The sequence below is a fragment of the Lissotriton vulgaris genome, unplaced genomic scaffold (assembly GCF_964263255.1).
Source record: "Lissotriton vulgaris unplaced genomic scaffold, aLisVul1.2 SCAFFOLD_323, whole genome shotgun sequence".
NCBI lineage: Eukaryota > Metazoa > Chordata > Amphibia > Caudata > Salamandridae > Lissotriton > Lissotriton vulgaris.
Genome location: NW_028251421.1, coordinates 621,106 through 630,978, shown reverse-complemented (window position 1 = coordinate 630,978; position 9,873 = coordinate 621,106).

The window sequence follows — 9,873 nt, the reverse complement described above, 5'->3', positions numbered from 1 at the left end:
GCTGATTTTCGACAAAAGAGATAACACCCCCCCATTACGTCATGCTTCAGAAATGTGGAGAATGGTCCGTTTTCAAATGTTTTATTTTTGAACGTCAGTTCACATTTGAAGGTTGATCATCAGTGTTAGAGCTAAAATTAGCATGTTTAAAGTGATTTTCATGCTTCCAGGGGCCCTAAACACAAGATTTATGGAATGGTTAAAAGTGCATGAAAATGGCCAATTTACTCACTCTGAGTGCTCAAAAAGGGTTTCTTCACCCCGGGAAGTTAATTAAATACCATTTGGAGGCATTTAATGTTCAAGCAAAAACGGCTGATTTTCGACAAAAGAGATAACACCCCCCCATTACGTCATGCTTCAGAAATGTGGAGAATGGTCCGTTTTCAAATGTTTTATTTTTGAACGTCAGTTCACATTTGTAGGTGGATCATCAGTGTTAGAGCTAAAATTAGCATGTTTAAAGTGATTTTCATGCTTCCAGGGGCTCGGGAAGTGAACTAAATACCATTTGGAGGCATTTAATGTTCAAGCAAAAACGGCTGATTTTCGACAAAAGAGATAACACCCCCCCATTACGTCATGCTTCAGAAATGTGGAAAATGGTCCATTTTCAAATGTTTTATTTTTGAACGTCAGTTCACATTTGTAGGTGGATCATCAGTGTTAGAGCTAAAATTAGCATGTTTAAAGTGATTTTCATGCTTCCAGGGGCCCTAAACACAAGATTTATGGAATGGTTAAAAGTGCATGGAAATGGCCAATTTACTCACTCTGAGTTCTAAAAAAGGGTTTCCTCACCCCGGGAAGTGAATTAAATACCATTTGGAGGCATTTAATGTTCAAGCAAAAACAGGTGATTTTTGACAAAAGAGATAACACCCCCCCATTACGTCATGCTTCAGAAATGTGTAAAATGGTCCGTTTTCAAATGTTTTATTTTTGAACGTCAGTTCTCATTTGTAGGTTGATCATCAGTGTTAGAGCTTGAATTAGCATGTTTAAAGTGATTTTCATGCTTCCAGGGGCTCGGGAAGTGAATTAAATACCATTTGGAGGCATTTAATGTTCAAGCAAAAACGGCTGATTTTCGACAAAAGAGATAACACCCCCCCATTACGTCAAGCTTCAGAAATGTGGAAAATGGTCCGTTTTCAAATGTTTTATTTTTGAACGTCAGCTCACATTTGTAGGTGGATCATCAGTGTTAGAGCTAAAATTAGCATGTTTAAAGTGATTTTCATGCTTCCAGGGGCCCTAAACACAAGATTTATGGAATGGTTAAAAGTGCATGAAAATGGCCAATTTACTCACTCTGAGTTCTCAAAAAGGGTTTCTTCACCCCGGGAAGTTAATTAAATACCATTTGGAGACATTTAATGTTCAAGCAAAAACGGCTGATTTTCGACAAAAGAGATAACACCCCCCCATTACGTCATGCTTCAGAAATGTGGAAAATGGTCCATTTTCAAATGTTTTATTTTTGAACGTCAGTTCACATTTGTAGGTTGATCATCAGTATTAGAGCTAAAATTAGCATGTTTAAAGTGATTTTCATGCTTCCAGGGGCTCGGGAAGTTAATTAAATACTTTTTGGAGGCATTTAATGTTCAAGCAAAAACTGCTGATTTTCGACAAAAGAGATAACACCCCCCCATTACGTCATGCTTCAGAAATGTGGAAAATGGTCCGTTTTCAAATGTTTTATTTTTGAACGTCAGTTCACATTTGTAGGTGGATCATCAGTGTAGAGCTAAAATGTGCATGTTTAAAGTGATTTTCATGCTTCTAGGGGCCCTAAACACAAGATTTATGGAATGGTTAAAAGTGCATGAAAATGGCCAATTTACTCACTCTGAGTTCTCAAAAAGGGTTTCTTCACCCCGGGAAGTTAATTAAATACCATTTGGAGGCATTTAATGTTCAAGCAAAAATGGCTGATTTTCGACAAAAGAGATAACACCCCCCCATTACGTCATGCTTCAGAAATGTGGAGAATGGTCCGTTTTCAAATGTTTTATTTTTGAACGTCAGTTCACATTTGAAGGTTGATCATCAGTGTTAGAGCTAAAATTAGCATGTTTAAAGTGATTTTCATGCTTCCAGGGGCCCTAAACACAAGATTTATGGAATGGTTAAAAGTGCATGAAAATGGCCAATTTACTCACTCTGAGTGCTCAAAAAGGGTTTCTTCACCCCGGGAAGTTAATTAAATACCATTTGGAGGCATTTAATGTTCAAGCAAAAACGGCTGATTTTCGACAAAAGAGATAACACCCCCCCATTACGTCATGCTTCAGAAATGTGGAAAATGGTCCGTTTTCAAATGTTTTATTTTTGAACGTCAGTTCTCATTTGTAGGTTGATCATCAGTGTTAGAGCTAGAATTAGCATGTTTAAAGTGATTTTCATGCTTCCAGGGGCTCGGGAAGTGAATTAAATACCATTTGGAGGCATTTAATGTTCAAGCAAAAACTGCTGATTTTCGACAAAAGAGATAACACCCCCCTATTACGTCAAGCTTCAGAAATGTGGAAAATGGTCCGTTTGCAAATGTTTTATTTTTGAACGTCAGCTCACATTTGTAGGTGGATCATCAGTGTTAGAGCTAAAATTAGCATGTTTAAAGTGATTTTCATGCTTCCAGGGGCCCTAAACACAAGATTTATGGAATGGTTAAAAGTGCATGAAAATGGCCAATTTACTCACTCTGAGTTCTCGAAAAGGGTTTCTTCACCCCGGGAAGTTAATTAAATACCATTTGGAGGCATTTAATGTTCAAGCAAAAACGGCTGATTTTCGACAAAAGAGATAACACCCCCCCATTACGTCATGCTTCAGAAATGTGGAAAATGGTCAGTTTTCAAATGTTTTATTTTTGAACGTCAGTTCACATTTGTAGGTTGATCATCAGTATTAGAGCTAAAATTAGCATGTTTAAAGTGATTTTCATGCTTCCAGGGGCTCGGGAAGTTAATTAAATACTTTTTGGAGGCATTTAATGTTCAAGCAAAAACGGCTGATTTTCGACAAAAGAGATAATACCCCCCCATTACGTCATGCTTCAGAAATGTGGAAAATGGTCCGTTTTCAAATGTTTTATTTTTGAACGTCAGTTCACATTTGTAGGTGGATCATTAGTGTTAGAGCTAAAATTAGCATGTTTAAAGTGATTTTCATGTTTCCAGGGGCCCTAAACACAAGATTTATGGAATGGTTAAAAGTGCATGAAAATGGCCAATTTACTCACTTTGAGTTCTCAAAAAGGGTTTCTTCACCCCGGGAAGTTAATTAAATACCATTTGGAGGCATTTAATGTTCAAGCCAAAACGGCTGATTTTCGACAAAAGAGATAACACCCCCCCATTACGTCATGCTTCAGAAATGTGGAGAATGGTCCGTTTTCAAATGTTTTATTTTTGAACGTCAGTTCACATTTGTAGGTGGATCATCAGTGTTAGAGCTAAAATTAGGATGTTTAAAGTGATTTTCATGCTTCCAGGGGCTCGGGAAGTGAATTAAATACCATTTGGAGGCATTTAATGTTCAAGCAAAAACGGCTGATTTTCGACAAAAGAAATAACACCCCCCCATTACGTCATGCTTCAGAAATGTGGAAAATGGTCCGTTTTCAAATGTTTTATTTTTGAACGTCAGTTCACATTTGTAGGTGGATCATCAGTGTAGAGCTAAAATGTGCATGTTTAAAGTGATTTTCATGCTTCTAGGGGCCCTAAACACAAGATTTATGGAATGGTTAAAAGTGCATGGAAATGGCCAATTTACTCACTCTGAGTTCTCAAAAAGGGTTTCTTCACCCCGGGAAGTTAATTAAATACCATTTGGAGGCATTTAATGTTCAAGCAAAAATGGCTGATTTTCGACAAAAGAGATAACACCCCCCCATTACGTCATGCTTCAGAAATGTGGAGAATGGTCCGTTTTCAAATGTTTTATTTTTGAACGTCAGTTCACATTTGAAGGTTGATCATCAGTGTTAGAGCTAAAATTAGCATGTTTAAAGTGATTTTCATGCTTCCAGGGGCCCTAAACACAAGATTTATGGAATGGTTAAAAGTGCATGAAAATGGCCAATTTACTCACTCTGAGTTCTCAAAAAGGGTTTCTTCACCCCGGGAAGTTAATTAAATACCATTTGGAGGCATTTAATGTTCAAGCAAAAATGGCTGATTTTCGACAAAAGAGATAACACCCCCCCATTACGTCATGTATCAGAAATGTGGAAAATGGTCCGTTTTCAATTGTTTTATTTTTGAACGTCAGTTCACATTTGTAGGTTGATCATCAGTGTTAGAGCTAAAATTAGCATGTTTAAAGTGATTTTCATGCTTCCAGGGGCTCGGGAAGTTAATTAAATACCATTTGGAGGCATTTAATGTTCAAGCAAAAACGGCTGATTTTCGACAAAAGAGATAAAACCCCCCCATTACGTCATGCTTCAGAAATGTGGAAAATGGTCCATTTTCAAATGTTTTATTTTTGAACGTCAGTTCACATTTGTAGGTGGATCATCAGTGTTAGAGCTAAAATTAGCATGTTTAAAGTGATTTTCATGCTTCCAGGGGCCCTAAACACAAGATTTATGGAATGGTTAAAAGTGCATGGAAATGGCCAATTTACTCACTCTGAGTTCTAAAAAAGGGTTTCTTCACCCCGGGAAGTGAATTAAATACCATTTGGAGGCATTTAATGTTCAAGCAAAAACAGGTGATTTTTGACAAAAGAGATAACACCCCCCCCATTACGTCATGCTTCAGAAATGTGTAAAATGGTCCGTTTTCAAATGTTTTATTTTTGAACGTCAGTTCTCATTTGTAGGTTGATCATCAGTGTTAGAGCTAGAATTAGCATGTTTAAAGTGATTTTCATGCTTCCAGGGGCTCGGGAAGTGAATTAAATACCATTTGGAGGCATTTAATGTTCAAGCAAAAACGGCTGATTTTCGACAAAAGAGATAACACCCCCCCATTACGTCAAGCTTCAGAAATGTGGAAAATGGTCCGTTTTCAAATGTTTTATTTTTGAACGTCAGCTCACATTTGTAGGTGGATCATCAGTGTTAGAGCTAAAATTAGCATGTTTAAAGTGATTTTCATGCTTCCAGGGGCCCTAAACACAAGATTTATGGAATGGTTAAAAGTGCATGAAAATGGCCAATTTACTCACTCTGAGTTCTCAAAAAGGGTTTCTTCACCCCGGGAAGTTAATTAAATACCATTTGGAGACATTTAATGTTCAAGCAAAAACGGCTGATTTTCGACAAAAGAGATAACACCCCCCCATTACGTCATGCTTCAGAAATGTGGAAAATGGTCCGTTTTCAAATGTTTTATTTTTGAACGTCAGTTCACATTTGTAGGTTGATCATCAGTATTAGAGCTAAAATTAGCATGTTTAAAGTGATTTTCATGCTTCCAGGGGCTCGGGAAGTTAATTAAATACTTTTTGGAGGCATTTAATGTTCAAGCAAAAACTGCTGATTTTCGACAAAAGAGATAACACCCCCCCATTACGTCATGCTTCAGAAATGTGGAAAATGGTCCGTTTTCAAATGTTTTATTTTTGAACGTCAGTTCACATTTGAAGGTTGATCATCAGTGTTAGAGCTAAAATTAGCATGTTTAAAGTGATTTTCATGCTTCCAGGGGCCCTAAACACAAGATTTATGGAATGGTTAAAAGTGCATGAAAATGGCCAATTTACTCACTCTGAGTGCTCAAAAAGGGTTTCTTCACCCCGGGAAGTTAATTAAATACCATTTGGAGGCATTTAATGTTCAAGCAAAAACGGCTGATTTTCGACAAAAGAGATAACACCCCCCCATTACGTCATGCTTCAGAAATGTGGAAAATGGTCCGTTTTCAAATGTTTTATTTTTGAACGTCAGTTCTCATTTGTAGGTTGATCATCAGTGTTAGAGCTAGAATTAGCATGTTTAAAGTGATTTTCATGCTTCCAGGGGCTCGGGAAGTGAATTAAATACCATTTGGAGGCATTTAATGTTGAAGCAAAAACTGCTGATTTTCGACAAAAGAGATAACACCCCCCCATTACGTCAAGCTTCAGAAATGTGGAAAATGGTCCGTTTGCAAATGTTTTATTTTTGAACGTCAGCTCACATTTGTAGGTGGATCATCAGTGTTAGAGCTAAAATTAGCATGTTTAAAGTGATTTTCATGCTTCCAGGGGCCCTAAACACAAGATTTATGGAATGGTTAAAAGTGCATGAAAATGGCCAATTTACTCACTCTGAGTTCTCGAAAAGGGTTTCTTCACCCCGGGAAGTTAATTAAATACCATTTGGAGGCATTTAATGTTCAAGCAAAAACGGCTGATTTTCGACAAAAGAGATAACACCCCCCCATTACGTCATGCTTCAGAAATGTGGAAAATGGTCAGTTTTCAAATGTTTTATTTTTGAACGTCAGTTCACATTTGTAGGTTGATCATCAGTATTAGAGCTAAAATTAGCATGTTTAAAGTGATTTTCATGCTTCCAGGGGCTCGGGAAGTTAATTAAATACTTTTTGGAGGCATTTAATGTTCAAGCAAAAATGGCTGATTTTCGACAAAAGAGATAATACCCCCCCATTACGTCATGCTTCAGAAATGTGGAAAATGGTCCGTTTTCAAATGTTTTATTTTTGAACGTCAGTTCACATTTGTAGGTGGATCATTAGTGTTAGAGCTAAAATTAGCATGTTTAAAGTGATTTTCATGCTTCCAGGGGCCCTAAACACAAGATTTATGGAATGGTTAAAAGTGCATGAAAATGGCCAATTTACTCACTCTGAGTTCTCAAAAAGGGTTTCTTCACCCCGGGAAGTTAATTAAATACCATTTGGAGGCATTTAATGTTCAAGCCAAAACGGCTGATTTTCGACAAAAGAGATAACACCCCCCCATTACGTCATGCTTCAGAAATGTGGAGAATGGTCCGTTTTCAAATGTTATATTTTTGAACGTCAGTTCACATTTGTAGGTGGATCATCAGTGTTAGAGCTAAAATTAGGATGTTTAAAGTGATTTTCATGCTTCCAGGGGCTCGGGAAGTGAATTAAATACCATTTGGAGGCATTTAATGTTCAAGCAAAAACGGCTGATTTTCGACAAAAGAAATAACACCCCCCCATTACGTCATGCTTCAGAAATGTGGAAAATGGTCAGTTTTCAAATGTTTTATTTTTGAACGTCAGTTCACATTTGTAGGTGGATCATCAGTGTAGAGCTAAAATGTGCATGTTTAAAGTGATTTTCATGCTTCTAGGGGCCCTAAACACAAGATTTATGGAATGGTTAAAAGTGCATGAAAATGGCCAATTTACTCACTCTGAGTTCTCAAAAAGGGTTTCTTCACCCTGGGAAGTTAATTAAATACCATTTGGAGGCATTTAATGTTCAAGCAAAAACGGCTGATTTTCGACAAAAGAGATAACACCCCCCCATTACGTCATGCTTCAGAAATGTGGAAAATGGTCCGTTTTCAAATGTTTTATTTTTGAACGTCAGTTCACATTTGTAGGTGGATCATCAGTGTTAGAGCTAAAATTAGCATGTTTAAAGTGATTTTCATGCTTCCAGGGGCCCTAAACACAAGATTTATGGAATGGTTAAAAGTGCATGGAAATGGCCAATTTACTCACTCTGAGTTCTCAAAAAGGGTTTCTTCACCCCGGGAAGTGAATTAAATACCATTTGGAGGCATTTAATGTTCAAGCAAAAACAGGTGATTTTTGACAAAAGAGATAACACCCCCCCATTACGTCATGCTTCAGAAATGTGTAAAATGGTCCGTTTTCAAATGTTTTATTTTTGAACGTCAGTTCTCATTTGTAGGTTGATCATCAGTGTTAGAGCTAGAATTAGCATGTTTAAAGTGATTTTCATGCTTCCAGGGGCTCGGGAAGTGAATTAAATACCATTTGGAGGCATTTAATGTTCAAGCAAAAACGGCTGATTTTCGACAAAAGAGATAACACCCCCCCATTACGTCAAGCTTCAGAAATGTGGAAAATGGTCCGTTTTCAAATGTTTTATTTTTGAACGTCAGCTCACATTTGTCGGTGGATCATCAGTGTTAGAGCTAAAATTAGCATGTTTAAAGTGATTTTCATGCTTCCAGGGGCCCTAAACACAAGATTTATGGAATGGTTAAAAGTGCATGAAAATGGCCAATTTACTCACTCTGAGTTCTCAAAAAGGGTTTCTTCACCCCGGGAAGTTAATTAAATACCATTTGGAGGCATTTAATGTTCAAGCAAAAACGGCTGATTTTCGACAAAAGAGATAACACCCCCCCATTACGTCATGCTTCAGAAATGTGGAAAATGGTCCGTTTTCAAATGTTTTATTTTTGAACGTCAGTTCACATTTGTAGGTTGATCATCAGTATTAGAGCTAAAATTAGCATGTTTAAAGTGATTTTCATGCTTCCAGGGGCTCGGGAAGTTAATTAAATACTTTTTGGAGGCATTTAATGTTCAAGCAAAAACGGCTGATTTTCGACAAAAGAGATAACACCCCCCCATTACGTCATGCTTCAGAAATGTGGAAAATGGTCCGTTTTCAAATGTTTTATTTTTGAACGTCAGTTCACATTTGTAGGTGGATCATCAGTGTTAGAGCTAAAATTAGCATGTTTAAAGTGATTTTCATGCTTCCAGGGGCCCTAAACACAAGATTTATGGAATGGTTAAAAGTGCATGGAAATGGCCAATTTACTCACTCTGAGTTCTCAAAAAGGGTTTCTTCACCCCGGGAAGTGAATTAAATACCATTTGGAGGCATTTAATGTTCAAGCAAAAACAGGTGATTTTTGACAAAAGAGATAACACCCCCCCATTACGTCATGCTTCAGAAATGTGTAAAATGGTCCGTTTTCAAATGTTTTATTTTTGAACGTCAGTTCTCATTTGTAGGTTGATCATCAGTGTTACAGCTAGAATTAGCATGTTTAAAGTGATTTTCATGCTTCCAGGGGCTCGGGAAGTGAATTAAATACCATTTGGAGGCATTTAATGTTCAAGCAAAAACGGCTGATTTTCGACAAAAGAGATAACACCCCCCCATTACGTCAAGCTTCAGAAATGTGGAAAATGGTCCGTTTTCAAATGTTTTATTTTTGAACGTCAGCTCACATTTGTAGGTGGATCATCAGTGTTAGAGCTAAAATTAGCATGTTTAAAGTGATTTTCATGCTTCCAGGGGCCCTAAACACAAGATTTATGGAATGGTTAAAAGTGCATGAAAATGGCCAATTTACTCACTCTGAGTTCTCAAAAAGGGTTTCTTCACCCCGGGAAGTTAATTAAATACCATTTGGAGGCATTTAATGTTCAAGCAAAAACGGCTGATTTTCGACAAAAGAGATAACACCCCCCTATTACGTCATGCTTCAGAAATGTGGAAAATGGTCAGTTTTCAAATGTTTTATTTTTGAACGTCAGTTCACATTTGTAGGTTGATCATCAGTATTAGAGCTAAAATTAGCATGTTTAAAGTGATTTTCATGCTTCCAGGGGCTCGGGAAGTTAATTAAATACTTTTTGGAGGCATTTAATGTTCAAGCAAAAACGGCTGATTTTCGACAAAAGAGATAATACCCCCCATTACGTCATGCTTCAGAAATGTGGAAAATGGTCCATTTTCAAATGTTTTATTTTTGAACGTCAGTTCACATTTGTAGGTGGATCATTAGTGTTAGAGCTAAAATTAGCAGGTTTAAAGTGATTTTCATGCTTCCAGGGGCCCTAAACACAAGATTTATGGAATGGTTAAAAGTGCATGAAAATGGCCAATTTACTCACTCTGAGTTCTCAAAAAGGGTTTCTTCACCCCGGGAAGTTAATTAAA